This window comes from Notamacropus eugenii, chromosome 1 (genome assembly GCF_028372415.1).
Source record: "Notamacropus eugenii isolate mMacEug1 chromosome 1, mMacEug1.pri_v2, whole genome shotgun sequence".
Lineage (NCBI taxonomy): Eukaryota > Metazoa > Chordata > Mammalia > Diprotodontia > Macropodidae > Notamacropus > Notamacropus eugenii.
Window position 1 is genome coordinate 690,913,268 of NC_092872.1, and position 20,144 is coordinate 690,933,411.

General features: G+C 36.3%; 1 protein-coding gene across 2 annotated transcripts in view; it reads right to left on the reverse strand.

Moving 5' to 3' along the window:
- CDH11 (cadherin 11) overlaps nt 1-20,144 on the reverse strand; it is a 213,334-nt gene that overhangs the window by 110,727 nt on the left and 82,463 nt on the right. For both annotated transcript variants that reach the window (XM_072635916.1, XM_072635917.1), the window contains one exon: nt 7,876-8,001. The gene's annotated coding sequence lies outside the window, so the exon portion shown is untranslated. The remainder of the gene's footprint in view (nt 1-7,875; nt 8,002-20,144) is intronic.

A 20,144-nucleotide genomic window follows, 5' to 3' on the forward strand; every position in this document is an offset into this window, starting at 1 on the left:
ACATGTACTATACGTGTGTATAGTATATGTGTATATAGATATGTGCATATGCCTATATGTACATACATATATATGCCTATATACACATACAAATACATGCATACACACATACATATATATATTTCATGTATACATGTTATCTCCCTCATTGGAATATTTTCTCTTTGGACAGAGACTAGACATCCCCTATCCTCCTAATTATTCCCAGCACTTAGTCTTATACCTGGAGAGTAGTGAGCACTTAACACAAGCTTGCTAACTAACTGATGAAAATGAACTCACATTAGTCATTACCATCTATCTGAAAAGGACTGAAGATTTAGAGCTGTCCTAGAGTCTTCTGAGAAGCACTACCATACCTTTTATTTTATATCATCCTCAAATTTGATTTATTTCAAATCCATAATTTCTGATTCTGGCAAAATTTGTCATATGAACACTATTCTGAAAAGATACTCACATGAAACATTCACTTCTCAAAAGGGCAACTAAAATGAAAACCTTTCTTTACCTACCAACAAAGGCTAATTAATAATTAGTCATTGTTTTCACACCATTTCTAAATATATCTCCATGTTGAGTAGGAGCCAAACTCAAAAGGTCTCAAGCCTTGATTCACTGTTTTGCTGATTATCTAGAATTAGGAAAATGATGTAGAAAATGTTAGGGCAAATGAAACTTAAAAAGTGAGTCCTATGTAGATTTTTTCTGAGAGTCAATTGTTAAACATTTATCACAACAGCCCTACATTTTATCTCTCTTGTAATGGTTACTATGGCCACAAAGAGATTGAACACATAGATATTATATACATCCTTTCCATTCTCTAGAAGCCCTGGGGACAAAGCTATTTTCATTACTTTCCCAATTTCATTTCCAAGATAGTATTCAATTTCCCTTGGCTGCTTGACTATTGGCAAGTCATTTAAATTTTCTGGTCCTTTTTTATTTTAAATCGTTTACAAAATGAGGGTGCTGGATTACATAATCTCAGAGGTCCTTTCCAAGTCATAATTGTATATTTTTATGATTCTCTGAATTTCCTTCCACTGAAGATAGGCAAGAACTACAACATGTATATGATAGAACAGATAATAAAACATAGAATTTTAGAATACAACATGTAACATGTTAGAGGTTGGAAGACTTCATATCGTAGAAGGTGAAAACATAGAAATTTAGAACTTTTGTTCAAATGAAGCAACTTGAGATTTTCCAGTCTACCCATCTCATTTTGCAGAATGAAAACCTGAAGCCCGGAAAGGGACACTAAGTTCTCCATAGAAAAGTAATGAAAGCCCAGTGACTAGATCTTGGGTCTCCCTATTCCCAGGCTGGGGTTAGTTCCACTTTAAGATATTCTAAGATACTGAACAATTAATTTATTTATCTTTGCTCACCAATGAGCCATTGGATATCAAAGGAAACTGGAAAACAAGGAACTAAAGATTTGTACTAAAAATAAATGCCTTTCTTTCAACAAACCAGTTGGTAATGGTTAAAAAAGAAAGAGATCAAGAGAGCAGCATAGATAAGGAAGACCAGGATAAGTGATGTCTGAGATACTTTCCAACCCTATTTCTAGGAGTTGGGGTGCAACTCTTAAACGTAAATGTGATATTGGGAATAAGACATTTCTCTCCTTGCTTCCTAAAAGAAACTAATGACCATGAGAACCAGTTGGAAGGCAGGATAATTATGACAAGGATGATGATGATGATGATGATGATGATGATGATGATGATGATGATGAAATGGCTGTCATCTAACTCTTTATGTACATTATCTCACTTGATCTATGTAGCAACCTTCTACAGTAGGTGTTACAGTTATTCACATTTTATGAATGAAGAAACAGAGTCATATTTTAAGTGACTTGTCAAGGGTCAAGCAAATATTAAGTGCATATGAGGAAATTTGAATTCAGGTCAGTATACTTTAAGTCTTGCTTTCTATCTACTGTGCCATACTGCCTGCCATCAAATATGTAAATTCTATATTATTTTTGCTCAGTGATTAGTAAAAGAAAGAGATTGAAGAGACAATTCTCATTGAGCTCTTAAGGTCAAATCAAGTAAGGTCTTATCCCATTGTTTCAGACAGTATAATGGTTACTCTTTAAAATTGGCTGACTGCCAAAGAGGTATTATCTCAATTTTGTCACTATTTATGCTTCTAATACCTCTAATTACAGAATGATATGTGGATAATCTTTTCTATTCAGTCTGGATTCTGAAAAAGTGAATTTACATTCTTTGATTCATCAGGAATTAAGTAAATTAAAAATTTAAAAATGCCTTCCAACCAATCAAAATGAAGAGGTTATTGATAAGTTTTATGCATGGGGAAACACATATGGCATTCCACAAAAGCAGTCTCCCTTCTCTTTATGGGAGGAGTTAAATGTCTTTGGGTATTTACAGTGGAAGTGTCTATGCATATGTCTGACCTCTAAAGTTCTATGAGAGCATGAATTTTCCCTTTTTGTACCTCTGGCACTTAGCACAGTGCCTGATACATAGTAAGTACTTAGTAAATTCTTTATCTCACTACTAACTTCTGGAATCCTATACAGTGTATGGGGATTGGATCAATCTCCTGAAATTAGGTACCACATTCTATTTTCCATCCCTTTTTCAAAAAAATCCACTAATGGAAACACTGCTAGGAATACAGCCAGGAGTCAAAAGTGACCAGAGGACTACAAGATAAAAGTAATTCAAATTGGAAGCTATTTTAGAGCTCATTTGTTCATAGCATCACAGAAAGTGGAGTTAGGAACTACCTTAGAGGAAGATCATCTAACCCAAACTCAAATTTTACATGTGAGTAGAAGATGTATCTTTTACTTTCCTTTCAACTAGACTAATGCAAGAGCTTAGAGAGGGTACTGTCAGTAAAGCAACAGAGAGTAGTCACTGGGAGCAAAGGTGATATAATAGAAATACAGCTAGATTAGGAATCAGGAGACCTGGCCTCTAATCTTGATTCTATCATTATACTCAAAATGTCAGAAGGTGAAGGAACCAGAAAAGTTCTCTGCTTTAAAACCAACACTGAAGTGTCTGTCCTCTCTACAGTATTTACAATATGGGCAAGAGATGGCCATCCAGTCATTTCTGGAAGACTCCTAATGAGGAAGGTAAACATTAGTACCAGAACCTATAAATAAATAAATACAAAATAAAATAATTTCAAAGGGGACAGGAAATAAGCATTTAAGTGATATCTGCTATGTGTCAACCAGGGCCATCTCCAGTCATCCTGATGAATATCTGGTCACTGGACCCAGATGGCTCAGGAGGAGAAAGTGAGGTTGGTGACATGGCACAACCTTCTCTCACTCAAAACAAAGTCAAGTGCAAGTCATGTCATCATTTCTCTGATGTCATGGTCTTCTTTGAAAACAAAGGATGAACACAGACTGTGAGTTGACTGAGCTACCTGAGTGGGTTTTACTAGCTAGATTTCCTTCCTTCCTTCCTTCCTTCCTTCTTTCCTTCCTTCCTTCCTTCCTTCCTTCCTTCCTTCCTTCCTTCCTTCCTTCCTTCCTTCCTTCCTTCCTTCCTTCCTTCCTTCCTTCTCCTTCCCAAAACTTCAAACACAGTGGACTCTGAAGCCCATGGGTTGGACAACAATAGGTCCCTGTCCAAGCTCCACTTAATGTTTAGCTTAAACTGATTATCACTAGTAACAGTTTCTATTGATTTAGTTATTTTTTTCTTTTGTTCATTAAAAGGACTGTTTTCTGACTACTTCTTAAAGAGGTCTATTCCCTCAATGGATATTACCTCCCTCTAAGTGAGTACCTGAAAAGGTCAGCATAAAAAGGCCAAGGTCTCCCATTGCATCCTGGACCATCTCCAGTCATTCTGATGAATATCTGGTCACTGGACTCAGATGACTCAGAAGGAGAAAGTGAGGTTGGTGACCTTGCACAAACCTCCCTCATTCAAAACAAAGTCAAGCACAAGTCATATCATCATTTCTCTGATGTCACGGTCTACTTTGAAAACAAAGGACAAACAAAGTTGACTGTTATATGACATAGTCTTGAGTCCTCTCACAATTATGTCCAAATTCTAATTCATCAATATTGATCCTGAAATGGGGTTCACAGAATTAAAGACAAGACTCCAGATTTGTTCATGCCAGAGTTGAAGAAAGAGGGATTGATCTTGCTTTACTTTTGTCACTTGTATTTATTAATGCACATTCAAGGTAGCTTTAGGTATTTCTTCCTCCATTCCACAGTACTGACTCACATGAGACTCAGGCACCATTACTATCCCTATAAAATGAGGGAATTGGACTAGACAGTGCTTAATATCTCTTCGAGTTTTAAACTCTATGATTCCGTGAATTTCAATGGACTTCAACTAGAGAGTTAATTATGTTAAAACAAAAATCTTCTTTCAGAAGATTGTTTCCAATCCCCCCCACACACACACACACCTTTAGATGTGTTGTTTCCATGTATGGGGAACCATAGATTAGTCTGTTTTGTTCTTTGAAATGGCAATTATGCCAGACACACTACTATCCAAAATTGGTTCCTCTTCATTTCTGGATGAAAAACCAGTAGATTCCCTCAAAAAATTAAATATAAGCTCTTAATACTTATCTCCTGACTCCTTTCCATTGATGCCTAATTCTAGTTGTCTAATTCTCCTAGAAAATGTCAGGCAGGAAGCCTATTGAAATGTTCAAAGGGACTGTGAAGCAGAGGGCCCCAATTTCTCTGCCAGAAATAAAACGATTATCATTCAAGGACATTTCTCTCAGCATGAGACATCTGTCAAGTAGAGGTTTAACATAAGTGAATGTAAAATATATGGATGGAGATAGGAGCAATATATACAATTTCACAATTACATGGGAGCATTCCTCATTATTGACATCCCTGTGGTTCTGGCAGGAACTTAGTTCTTATTTCATGAAGAATCCATTTATTGATTTGTTTTCAGCACGTATTTATAAAATCATAGAGATCTCAGTACTGAGGATCATAGAGTTATAAATTTAGAACAGCAAAAGACATGGAGATGGTCTAGTCCAACTCTCTTGTTTTATAAATGAGAAAGTAAGAGACCACAGAGTTTAAGTTATATTCTTGAGCTCCTAGAGATTATAAGTGGCAGAAAATCCTGAGTGTATTCCATGTTACTTCTCCCAAGATCTCCAACTAAAAATGTACTTATGCTTTTAATAAAGTCACATTGTAATTCAAAAATTGATTGAAAGGAACTAGGAAAGTTAAGCCTGAAGAAGGAAAGAGTATTCAGGAAAAGACTTGACAATCAAATTTAGGTATTAGAAGGACTATCACATAAAAAGAAAGAATATACTTGTTGTATTTGGATCCATTGGACAGAACTAGATGTTAAAATTTCAAAAGGGTAAATAATGATTGAGACATGAAACATTTTCCTAAAAATTAGACTTGCTTAAAGTGGAATCACTAATTTGGGGCATAGTGGGTTAACTCACTAAAAGACTTTAAAATCTGCATGACCATTTCTAGGTATGTTCTTGAATTATTCTTGAATTATTTGGGTCTGGTTTAGTCTAGATCAAAGGGTTTTAAACGTTTTTGTGTATGTCATAGACCCATATGAAAGCTTGGGAAAGCCTACTGATTTCCTTTTGGAATTCTTTTTAATGTATAAACTAAAATACACAAAATTGAAAAAGAAACCAATTTTTAAAAGATACAGTTGCATGTACATATTTGCGTATACACATATGTGCGTGCATATGTTTACATGTATAGGTATACACATACGTATCATGTATATGCATGTGTATACATATATACATGATATTCCAAAACATTTCAAAAGTCTCAGAGAAATTTTAAGCTAGCAAAGCTAACTAGAAGCAGCCATCTGGAGTTGGTAAAGCTTAACATGATACTAAAACTATAGATATTAATAAGTTCACATACCCTGGGTTAAGCTCTCCTGGACTGGATCATGTCTAAAATCCTTTCAAACTCTGAAATTTTGTCATTAGGAAAAGGAAGGGACCTTAGATTTCTAGACTAATGACCTTTCTTGACAGAGGAGTAAGATGACACGCAAAGACAGTAAGAAGCATGCTTAAAAATCTCCCAGATCACATGGGCATAATTCAAATTCTAACCCACTTTCTTTGTTTTCCATACAACCTCCCATGGTTAAAGATAACTGATGGTTGTAATCTCTACTTCCAGCTCCCTCCTAACTACTCAACAAAATATCTTCCTTGCCTTAGTCGAAAAAGCTATTTTTAAGAAGACCCTCTGAGAATCCACTTGAAAAGAAACAAGATTTTAGCTGTAGTTCAGTTTATCCAGCTAATTTTTCCAGCCTGGCTTCAGCAGGCTGAGAGCTAGCCCAGTGGGATCAGCTCCCTGCTTTCTGGCTCTTCCCAAGTCAAAGACCCTCATCACCTTCTTGAGTAAAGATCTAGAAGAGGTCACAGTGCTGTCAGGCTGATGTAGTAGCCTTTCAGAAAGGAGGTGACCCCCCCCCTACTGTTTGCCTTTGAGGCAGAATATTAGACAAGGGTTCTGACATTGCCAGAGCAATGAAATCTCACTTAGTGGCTACTTCTATAATAATCACATTAATCAGAGCCCAGTAAGGCAAGCATTCCAAAACAATTCTCCTCAAATAAGGGTAGACCCTGCCAACATAGTGACGTGCTGGAAAAAAGCAAGGGGCTGGAAGTCATGCAACTGATCATGGATCTACCAATAATAATAACTGTCATTCATATATCATGTTAAAGAAAGCAGTAAGTGTTACATGAATTTTCTTATTTTGAATTTCACTGTTCTTGGAATGTAGACAATACTGGACCCATGTTTGTTCACTTGACACATTTACTTCATATTCTATCAAGTAGGCATGACAAGTGTTATTACTGTACCCATTTTACATAAGCGGCAATCGAGATTTTGCATATTTAAGCCAATAAATGATGAAAACAAGGATGTGAACCAGTCTTTCTGCCTCTGAATCTAGTACTCCAACCATCCTATCTACTATACCACACTGTCTTCTTCAGGAAAATTGACCAATCTCCCTGGACCTCAGTTTCCTCATCTATATAGTGAGACTGAATTGGATTCCTTTCAGCACTAACAACTTATCTTGTTGCTTAGTTATTTCAGTCATGTGTGATTTAGTGATCCAATTTGGGGTTTTCATAGCAAAGATATTGGAATGGTTTTCCACTTTCTTCTCCAGCTCATTTTATAGATGAGGAAACTATTTGAGCCCAGGTCTTCCAGACTCCATGTCTGACTCTGCTGTGCCACCTAGCTATCCCTAACTATTTATACTTTCATGAAAATTAGTTCCATAAAAACACCTGGGGGATGTATATTATATAGGGCAGTTAGCTCCATATCATAAAATATTAATGTCTGAAGAGAATTTAGAGATCACTTATTGAAATAACTTCATTTTACAGATGAGGAAACCAAATCCCAGAAAGGTGACATGTTCACATAAGGTCACATCATGAGTAAAGGACAAAGATTAGAACTCAGGGCCGGAAGACTACAAGGCTGGTGACCTATTCACCATTTTATGCTTTGTCATCAACCCCCTGCCTAAGGTTGAAAGTTAATAGACTGAATCATGTTGCACCAGGTATTCTGCGAAGGTAAAATGGATTTGGATGTAATTGGCTAATAGCATCATCTGAAAATCACTTCACCCAGGGCAACATTCCCCAGCGTGTGACTGTAATCTAGGAAGATAAGTTGGGAGACTCCAAAACCAAGTCAAGTAGGAAAAGCTCTTGATAAAGCTACGTTATATGAAGTGGAACCTAGATCTCTAAGCAGTATTACACATTCTCCGTAGCATAAATTGTGCTTACCTTCTTCACCCATTGGACACTTGTTGCCAATTTCTGTAACACACACCACCCATTTGATTGGTCACTTAACAAGTCAGCGCAAAAATCACTCTCCTGGGATTGCTTCTCCAAAAACCGTATTTCAGACTGCAAGGGAGGAGAAATCCATTTGTTATTGAAAGAGACATAACCCAAGACAACAACATTAGGCAGAAAGTTGTCTGAAGTAACAACATTCAGACAGTGTGTCAGGAGTAGGGGCATGAAACTGTCCCAACTCTGTCAATAACTTTGGAGATATTTGGAAATCTACTCAATATTTATGAACCTAAATTTCTTCATCTGTATCCATTAATGAATTAGTAAATAAATATTTATTAAAAATCTACTATGTGACAGGCTCATTGATGCTAAAGATATAAAGACCAAAATGAAACAATTCCTGCTCTCATAAAGCTTATATTCTGTCAGGGTAAACCTACATATGTATGTGTGTGTATACACACACACACACACGCACACACAAATATACATACATATGTATACATGTATGGGTATATTCATATATAGAGATATACACATGTGTGTACATGTTTGTGTGTATATGTGTACATATGTAAATATGTATCATATATTATATATATAAAATATGCATATGATATACAAAAAAGTAAAAGGTATTTTTGAGTTGGTGTCTGACTAGCAATTGGGTGGATATGCCAGGACATCATTTGGAAGGTGACATTGGAGCTGGTCTTGGAAAGAAAAGAGGCAAATCTATGCTGGAGCCAGTTCTAATTGGCTTGCAAAAGAAGAGCCAACTTTTAAATTTTTCAGTCTGAGCATTCATATCAATGGCTATACATCAAGGCTTTATTGTTTTGTTGATTGCGTATATTTAAAAACATATTAATAAAGTATGTATACACCCTTCTCCCCATATCCTGAGAGCCGATTGTTAAACATTTACCAGTATACTCCCTCTGTTACTCTATAAACATTGGTTCAGCTCAACAGGAGTGCGGTAAAATGATCAGGGAATGCAGTCACCACCAGACTGAAGGCCTGGTGGCTGTAGACTAAGAACAGTAATCGCTCTTTATATAGACCTTGAAGGTTTTCAAAGTGCTTTGCATCAATCATCTCATTTAACCTTCAGAACACTCTTGAAAGTAAAACTTCTAAGATACAGGGAGAAGAGGGGGGTATTCCAGGCATGAGAGTCTGTATGTATGAGATATATCAAAAGAGACAATGTGGTTGAATGCTAGATTAAATGTAAAATAATAACTCATATTCATTGTAATTAAGTGGCATGCTGGGTAGAGCAATGGGCCTGAGTCACAAAGACCCGAATTCAAATCTCACTTCTGACATGTACTAGTTGTATGACCCTGGACAAGTCATGTAACCTCTGTTTGCCTCAGTTTTCTCAATTGTAAAATGGGAATAATAATAGCAGTTACCTCGCAAGGTGGTTGTGAGGATCAAATGAGACAATACTTGCAAAAGGCTTATCACAGTGCTTGGAACATAGTAGATGTGATGGATAGATGTTATTATATATACTATATATAATATGCTATAATAATTATAGTATAAAGATATATAATGCATAATTATTTGTTATAATAATTAGTAAAAATTATTATTTTATGAAGTACATTTCTCACAACAATCCTATGATATAGTTAATTAAGGTGCTATTAGTAGATATGAAAGTAAAGACACATAGGAGGACAAATGACGGACCCAGAGTCTTAAAGCCAGTGTGTAAACCCTTGTCACGTCACTCCAAGGTCAGAGAGCATTTCACTATGACCTTTAAGTTTACTTTCAACTCAAAAATTCCACGTTCTCTATTTTTCTAGCACCCAGGTAATACACCACAAAGAGTAGGTGGTTTTTATATATTAGTAGAAAGAATGAATCGATGAGGAAGAATAATGAATAGACACTGGTACATGGGACCAATAATTAATGCAAAGAGTGAAAAAGGCTGCTAAAGCTTGATATATACAAAAGTCTCCCAAACATTTATTAATTTCTTAGTCATCAAGCATTTACAATGGGCCAGGCACCGTGCTCCACAATAAGATACAAAGATGGGGAAAAAAATCACTCCCTGTCCTGGAGAAGGACATATTCTAGTGGGGGAAATAACCATGTATATGTAAGATTGTATACAAACACATATGTGTGCATATGTGTGCATAAAATATATATACATACATGCAGATATCAACGTATGCACATACACATTCACACGTGCATACACACACACACACACACACACACACTTAGAAAGTAACCTGAGAGAAGACAACCTTTAGAATGGAAGGAAGTCAGGGAAGGGCTCCAGTACATGGAGGCATTTAAACTGAGCCTTAAAGGACATGGGGATGATGGAGGTAATTGGGAGTCACTAAAGTTTATTACATAGGAGAGTAACTTGGTCAGACCTGTATTTTATGAAAATCGTATCGGCAGATGAGTGGAGGGCGGTTTGGAGTGAGTTCTTTTTTCAAACATAAAATTTGAGGTGATTTCAGAATAACCAGTTTGAAATGCTTAAGAGGTAGTTGGTTGAGATGTATCATAGGCAATCTAACGTTAGATTGGAGCTCAAGATGGATATGTGATCATGGAAAATCTGTGTACAGATAATTTAACTTGCAGCAACTGATGAAATCAATAAGATGGTATGGAAGGAAAAGAGTTAAGTACCCAAGACAGATCATCCGAGCACATCCATGGTTACTAGATATGACTTGAATGAAGGTTTAAGAATCTGATAAGAAACACTACTATGTAAGAAGATAGCATTGATTCATAGGCTTACAGGATACTAAATTTTGAAAAAGTCTTAGAAATTGTATACCCACTGCTTTCATTTTATAAATGAGAAAATTGATACCCAAAGAGAGGAAATGATATCTTTGTCATCCCACAGAAACTCAATAGTGGAAGAGGCCTACAAAAATTTTAAAAAAATTCGTCTCAAAGTTTGTTTATGGGGTAACCTAGAGTTTTCCTTTAAACACCTTCTGGACAAAGGAGTCTAGGATTTGAAGGAGGATAAGAGTTGGAATACAATTCATTCATTGACATTAATAGCAAGTGATCCCATTTGTGACAATATGTCCCTTTGTGTTCTCTTCTGTAAAACACAGGGGTTGAAATAAATTACCTTTCAAGGTCTCCTCCATCTCTAAATCCTATCCCATGATCCTAAGACAGTTTTGAAAAAGCAGATCAGTTCTCCCCTTTTAGGATCCTCTGTGTACAATAATTCATTTATTGAGCCACTCCCTGGAGGGTTCTGTTACATATAGAGAAAACAATAAAAAAAAATAATAATCCCTTCCTCTACCCTAACATTCTTAATGGGTGAGGTTAGTGGGTAGAGGTTAACTCTACTCCCCTCCCCCATTCATCAGTATTCCTTTCATTGGGTTAATAATGGCCTGACTTTGAACCTGTGAATCTGATAATTGAACTGAAAAGCAGAGGGGAAATTGCTCAATTTCAAAGAGTTAAAAAGAGCAAATGAGTGACATTTTCCAACAGAAAGACCTGATGTCTGCTTTCCCAAGCCAACTCAGAGAGAATAGGAGGCCTTCAACACCCTCCCACTGTGACAGATTTTTTTTTGAAGTTCGCTCAAATTTCCAACATCCAGAAACCAAACTTTCTCCACCTTAAGTCACTAAAATAATCTTTCAATTTCACCCACCCTAAATCTCCAAAATAAATTTCACAGAACCTTCACTTTTACAGTACAGTAGATTAAGCTAAGTCATTTCACAACTGTCCTTCACTGAAGATGAGAGGACAGTTCTTGGTGTAGTTGCAACTCAGGTTCAAAGGGAGTTAGATACGCAATCCTAGGGAGTCATACCTTCTGAGGGACTAACAGGCCAACAAGCCTGGCACTAGTATTTTGTGGGATAGTGCTTTGGAAATGACCTTGTAGATAATCTATTCCAGCCCTCATTTCACAAATGGGGAACTTGAGAAGTTAAGTGTGTTTTGGGAGAAAGGCCACTAAATTTGTGTTCATATCCTACCTGAAACTGAAAGTATTAATTAAGCAGCTATGATGTGCCAGGCATTTTGCTAAGCCCTTCCCACATAGTATCTCATTTGATCTTCAAACAAACCCTAGGAGGTTGCTGCTATAATCAGACCCATTTTAAAGTAGACAAAAGTGAGGTAGATAGAGGTTAAGTGACTTGCCCAGGCTTACCTTTCTATCCATTGTACTATCTAGTTTACTATGTGACCTTAAAGATTAGTAAAGCTGGAGACAGTTAAGAGGCACAGTAGATAGTATGTTAAATGTGGAGTCAGGATAACAGGAGGTCAAATCCAAGACAAGACACAGCCTCAGTTTCCTTATCTGTAAAATAGGGATTATTTCAGTATCTATGTAGTGCATCATAAGACTATTCAGAGACTTAAATGATAACACACATGTAGATACACATATACATGTACGTATGTATGTGAATATATGCATACATATATACACACATGTGTATACATACATATATACATATATATCCATTTGTAAAGCTTCATGTGTTCTCTAAGTGCTAGCTATGATCCATTCATTCAATCAACCTCTTTTTACAGAAAAGTAAATTGAGGCCTAGGAAGATTAATTAATTAGCTTAAAGTTACATAGGCAGTAATGGACATAGCTGAATTAGAATTCAAAGGCGGCCTTCCGATTCCAAGCCAGTGTTGTTTCCAACGCACAGAAGTTTCTGCTCTTAGTTAATGGTACCTTGCCAAACTACTTCCTTGTTCTGGTCTCAAGAACAGTGATTTCTCCCATTTCATAGAAATAGACACAAGAATGCCTTAGATTTTCCCACTATTTTCCCAAACGTGTCCTGCAAAAAGATAAAAAAATGTCCAAAAAAAGCTATTAAATGATTCTTTCTTCCAATTAAGAGAATGAACATAAAGGTTCATATGGATGAGTGGCAGACATACTTGCCTAGACCAGCTTTGAGCTCCAGTTGCTTCCATAAAGTAGAAAAAGGAGAAGAGAGGGCTGTGTTAGGGGTATGGGGGAAGGGAACAAGAAATTAATTAATTCAGTTCCTGTCTGTAACACCTTTCTTAAAAAGTGTTTGAACATTCCGACATCTAAGTTGGTCTTCAAGCTTTTAGCAGAGTCGCTGAGAGAACAGAGAGTTCATTATGTCGAAGAGGGCTGTAAAGGTATATTATGACATTTTTGTGCGGATCTGCTGTTTTTGACATGACATTCTTGACTGGAAGGCTGATCTTCTCTCTCCTCCCCCACACCTCTTGACTCTTCTTGTCGTCAAATCATTTGTTACAAATTCACTTCCCTTCTGAGCCCATCTGTCCTCCATCTCTGTACCATATTCCCTTATCTTTCTAGCCCTTCAGGCAATAGTAACAAAGCCTACTTAATTCCTTCAGCATCATCTCAGACCACAATTCTAAGATATTTTGGCAACTGATCCTCTTTTTCTTTTTAACTCTACTGATTCTGGGGTCAAACCTTTTAAGAGGTTCAAATACTACATTTGCTTTATAATTTCCTGCTACATGAAATCCTTAGAAACTGAGAAAGGGACAGGAATAAACTCAAGTGAGATGATGGGGAAACTGAGGAACTAAAAGAAGAGTACCCTTGTCCGTAATTAATTTCATCTGTCATAAAAATCACTAGGTTAATAGGCATGAGACCCATGTTTTGAGTTTTGTCATTAGCAATCACATGTTATGACTTTGAATAAGTTATATCCACTCTCTAGATCTCATTTCCTTATATATATTACTTCTAGGACTGATTTTTTTGTTATATGTTCTAATAGCACCAAAATGCAACATACTTAAAGGTCCTGTTAGTTTAAGTCTATATTCTAGTATTCCTTTCTACACTAAATTCTAATCCAAAGATTACCAGGTTTGTGTCAAAGACTAGAAGTCACAGAACATCCTCAACTTGATCGAACTGTCAACTATACATGTGACATTCTACCCAAACTACTACCTTAGTAATTAAGTTGTTACATTTCACTCTACTATAGATATGCTTGAAACCTCACACAGAAGATGTCAGGGTAGAGGGAGTATCTCATAATTCAATTCAGGAGGGTTGAATCATTTCACAATTTGCTATATTCCATGGTAAATAATCATCAACTGTGATTTTCAGATTTCCTTCTATATATGGTTTTCTAATTTTCTTTGTTATGATACAAACTTGATCTTTGCCATGTATCATCATTGTGGGATTCTCTAACTCATCTCTGACTCATGTGGAAGATTCACGAAACCTAGTTTGCAATCCTGAACTGAAATTATTCAAGGAATAATCACCAGCAGACAAAAATATAACTGGATGAGAATCACAAAATTCTGGAGATGGAAGGAAATTGGAAACAGAAAATTAGAACATGGGACATTTAGAATCAGCAGGAAATCTAGAAGATACAATATTAACACTGGAAGGAACATTGAAACACTCCAAATTAGAACACAGATCAGGAGAGTTGGTAAAGAACTTAGACCATAGAATGCTAGAGTGGAAGTAACCTGGTTTCATTAAAGACAAATCTGCTATTTTACAGTGTTAGAAACTGAGGTCCTGATGCTATGTCCTCAGCTTCCCTAGTATTCATGTTAATGCATAGTTATTGTTTTTTGTCCTTTGTTATCAAAGAGAACCATGACATCAAGAAGGTGATGGCATACCTTGCAAGTGATTTGGATTGAAGTGAGGGAGGGCAGTGCAAGTGTTAAGACATAGATCAGGTGACTGTGGATGGCCCTAGATGCAGTGGGAGACCTTGGTCTTTTTAAGCTAACGTCTTTCCCAGGTCTGTTTGAGGTAACGCCCATCCAGTGATTAAGGCTAGGTAAGGGATGTGGCAAAGAATGACTGATTTTGTCTCATCAAATACATACACACACACACTATATGTGTGCATGTATATGTATACACACATATATACAGGTATATGTATATACATATGTATATTGTGAACACATGTTTAATACATGCATGTGTGTGATATATGCACACAATATATGTATATACATACCTACACACATACACAAATATATATGGAGGCATATATATTAATCTGGGAGGCTAAGACCCTCAGGGTTTCTGGCCAAAGAGAAATAAATGCTATCAATTATTATTTACATTCACTCTGAAAAATCAGGGTCCAAACAATGACCCCATGGGCTTGGGCTAAGACCTATTGCTGGTCAATCAATGACAGCCAGAGTGATTTGGGTCTAAGGCATGGTCCTTAAGAAAGAAATCTAGGCTATAAATCATAAGATATCTTGAAGGTTTCAACAATCAAAATTTGCATTCCTCATTTAAATCCAATTCACTTGCAAGTCATGCCATCACCTTACTGATGTCATTGTCCTCTTCAAGAATGAAGGACAACAAGCAAAGTTAATGAATCCAGGGACTGGACATTATCTGTACCCTCCACACCCCACCCCAAGCAGCCACTTGATTGATTGACACAGTTGGATTTAAGTTTTCTACATTCTTATCCCTTGTTTCTCACTCCTTATTAGGTAATTTGTAAAATATCCTTATTTCATTAATCCTTTGTATACCATTCTCTTTCCCTTCTATTTTGGATGACAGGGTAGTCTCTTACTGATATCAATTGGTTCTTTGTCTAAAACTCTATATAACTTTGAACCCTAAGGGATTCTGGGACTTCTATCAGAAGATAAGCATGATTCTACATTCTGGAGTCACCCCACCATGTGTGCTGCTGTCACCTGGGGGTCATAGTAGATAACAGACACACGTTGAGACTTTTTACTTTTGACATCCATTCTGGCATTTCCTCTTATGACTAGTAATAAAATATTGTTAATTGATTTCCTTGTGTGGCTTTTCTATTCTTCATCAGAACTCTCCTTTACTGCAAGAATAATAAATACAGTTGACATTTACATGACTTTACAATTTTAAAATAATTTACCACACATTATCTGATTTGATCTTCACAATGATGTTGTGAGGTAGATAATGTCAGTATTATCACAATGATAGAATTAGAGATGAAGGGAAAGGAATGGGAGGAGAGGAGAGAGGATGGGAGGGAAAATCTGCTTTCAAAATTGGAAAATGTCCATAGGGAAAAAATGAGCAATTTATATTACGAAAATGTAAAAGCTTTTGCACAGATAAAAAATAATATCGAGGCAACTAGAATTAAAAGAGGAGTGATTAATTAGCAGGAGAAATCTGCCATGCTTATCTCTTTCAGAGGTCTTTTTTTCAAGGGTATTATGTGAATTGATATTAAATAAGTATGAACAAATGTCATTCCCCAACAGACAAGTAGTCCAAAGGATATGAACAATTTTCTAAAGAAGAAATGCAAACTATCAACTACCATATGAATGTTCTAAATTAGTAGTGTCAAACTCAAAAATAAATAGATCCCTGACATAGCACATTGACTTAGAAAATTAGAAATTAATACTGTTTTGTTGTATTTTTATTTATTTTTTAAACATTTTTCAATTATATTTTAATTTGGTTTCCCATCAAGTGGCCACATGCAATAAGTCTGACACTTGTTTTCTAAATTATTAATAAGAAGATGCAAATTAAAATGTCTCTGAGCTTTAGCCCTATACCCATTAGACTGTCCAAGATGATAAAAATGGCAAATGTTGGAGGAGCTGGGGAAAGACAGTTCTGGCAACCAAGGAACTGGTTCAAGAGCAGTGCATTTGTCCAACATCTACAGGAAAAAGTACAATTATACTGCAAACTAATCCAATCAAGTACAACCTTTAACATCATTATTCTGCCACTAAGCACATACCCCATGGAGGTCCAAGGTAGAGCAAAAGTTCCCATTATGGGCATTTTCTTAAATTTACAGCAGTATTTTAAAATGTTCACATACTGAAAACAAAGTAGATATCCATCAACTGGGAAATGCCATGATAAATTTTGTTATATGAATGAAAGGAGACATTAGTGTGCCATAGGAGAATATTATTGTCCATAAGAGAACATGATTGTGAAGAATTCAGAAAAACTTCAAAAGACTTTATATGGATGGAAGCAGAGTGAAATAAACAGACCCAGGAGAATATTTTAAATAACAAGCACATTAACTTAAAGGAAAAACAACAGAAAAGATTTTGAAACTGATTGACCATGATTAGTTGTGATTTCAGAATATTAGTAGTTAACAATGCCTCCTGCTTTTTTTCCAGAGAACATAGCTAAAAAGTGTCTGAGACTGAATTTTAACTTAGGGCTTCCTGATCCTGGGTCCACTGCTTTATCCACTGTGATTCCTGGATGCTGAACACTCCACTGCTACCATAGATTTTTTATCGCATTAGATTCAGTCCTCCTTCTGTTGAGTCCAATCCCCGAATTTTCATTCTTTAATGAGTCCAAGATTCATGAATTTCTGTGAATATACACATTAATCATCCAAACATCAACTCCCTGGTGACGTCTTCACAAACTCTTCTGGTTTGGATCTGGGACTACAGAGAATTAATTCATGAATTCTTAACAGGTAGATAGGAACTTCCTGAGGCTGTACTGTCCTGGCTTTCTAGTACTTAGCCTAGGCATCCAATGCTTAATTCTTAAAAACTTCAAAGGCCTCTGATTTCAACAATGTGGGTATATTTTCCATAAATATAGATTATAATCATACTGCAACTTAGTTGAAGGCCTTGGAGAATTACTGTGGATAATAGTAATAATAGTAACCCCACTTCAGTTAGCCTGATGCTGAATTTATCTAAGCTAATTCACATAAAAGAGACATAAAATTTGGTCACTGGGCTGATAGTCTAAAACTTTCTAGCACAGACACTAAGACTACAAGATATATTCGTGCATTCCATGAAGAGGAATCAGAAAAGTTACCCAAAATAAAGATGTTATGCCTCTAAAAATTATATATTTTAGCTGTGAATAGACTATTGAAGAAACCAGTCAAGGCAATCATTATTTTCACCCACACATACACACACACAAGTATATGTTTAGAAGTAGATAGATACACATATAGATACATAAATATATGTACATATTTTTGTGTATATATGTATATGTGTATATACACACATATACACACTCACAAATGTATACATATATGATGGCAGATGAAATCAGTCATAAAATATCATGTGATGAAGTTCAGGCAGTTTGAGTCATATGTGATAAATATCACCAGTACAGGAGTACATATTCATAGAATATTAAAGCTAGAAGGAACCATAGGATTTTTTTTCAGTCTAACCCTCTCATTTTTTATGAGGTGAAGAACAATTAAAAATGACTAATCTAACGTTACATAGGCATATAGAATTCATTGCTAGAAGGAACTTCACATATTACCTGGTCTTACTTGTACCCAGAACTGTAAGTGGCACTTTTCCTTCTCCTCCCTTGTATAAGTAACATAAACCATGCCTGGGGCGAATGGCACGAAGCCATCATATTAAAAGGGCACTGTTGGGGAGCGGAGGATTGAGACTATGAGATAGTATCTGTAGGCTGTTTCTGAGAAGTTGATTCATGCCTAGGTAGATCAGCCAGAGGAGAGGAGGAGAGAAAGCTGCCATCTGGTAGTCTCTTTTAACTAATTCTTCTTACTAAGTAGGTACTAAACTATATATTTTTTTCTCACTACTGGAAGACTACAAGCGCCATCAATTCTCTCTAAATTCAGGTCCTGGGGACAAGCTCCCATTTGCTTTTTATACTCATCCTTCCTTATAATATCCCTAACTATTATCATCTAGCTTCGCCTTGTAGACTTTCAGTCATGGGGAGTTCTCTACTTTATGAGATAGCCCATTCCACTTATAGATAGCTCTGATTGTTAAGAGGCTCTTTCTTAGACTGAGCTAAAACCAGGTTCTCTGAAATGTACACCTACTGCTACTATTTCTGAGATCTGGGACCAAGAAAAACAAGGAAGAAAATACACACACACACACACACACACACACACACACACACTTTTGTACATTATTTGTCATATAAGTGCAAATCTGAAGAAACTAGGTAAACTAGCAGTCAGACTGTTGGTCTTAGAGTCTTGAAGACATAAGTTCAAATCCAATCACGTATGAGCTATGTGACTGGGTAAGTCATTTACCCTCTGTTTCAGTTTCCTCAACTATAAAATGAGGATTATTATAGGACCTACTTCCCAAGGTTGTTGTAAGAATGAAATGAGATGACATATGAAAAAGTACTTAGCAGTGTCTTACACATCTGTTGTCGTTCAGTGGTTTTTCAGTTGTATCCAACTCTTCATGACATGATTTGGGGTTTTCTTGGGAAAGTTACTGGAATGTTTTGCCATTTCCTTCTCTAGCTCATTTTACATATGAGGAAACTGAGGCAAACAGGGTGAAGTGATGTGCCCAGAGTCACACAGCTAGTAAGTGTCTGAGGCCAGATTTGTACTCAGGAAGATGATTCTTGCTGACTTCAGGCCAAGCTATCTATCTATTGAGCCACTGAGCTGCCCATATCTTACATGTAGTAGATGCTTAATAAATTTCTCTTCTCTTTTTGTCTTTGACTTCAAGCCCAGTACCCATTTTTCTAGTCAACAACATGTATTTGTTAATTGCTTACTGTAAGTGAGAAAACTGTGCTAAGCACTGGGACACAAAAAGTATCAAAACTTCTCTTAAGGAGCTCACAGTCTAACATGGGACTCATCATGCAAACAATTATACACAAACAAGATTACATATGTGTGTGTATGTATATGTATATACAATCTCTAACATATACAATATTGATGTATAATATATCCAGTGATATGTGCACATATTAAATTGGAAATAGTCACTGCATAAGGAAGGACCAGGAAAGGCTTCTGGCAGGAGGAAAAATTTTGCATTTAGACTTAAAGGAAGCTATGCAAGCCAGGAGGCAGAGATGAGGAGGGAAAGAATTTCAGGCGCAATAGTAGGAGCTGGGAGATGACTAGTGTGAGGAACAGCAAATATGTGGGGTGTATACCTCTAGTAGTTTTCATGGTTTGCCATGTCCTTAAATTATGTTCTGGTGCTGTGTCCAAGGCCTGAAAGCTGCCTGTAGAGCATATTTTAACTAGGAAGCAATAAGACAATCCATTGTATTTACTGGGTAGCATGTTCAAAGTTTACCCGTAATTACAAGAAAACTTCAATAAATGGCCAATAAACAGTTCTTGGGCCCCAAATGGATTTGACATAGTGGCACTTTAAGT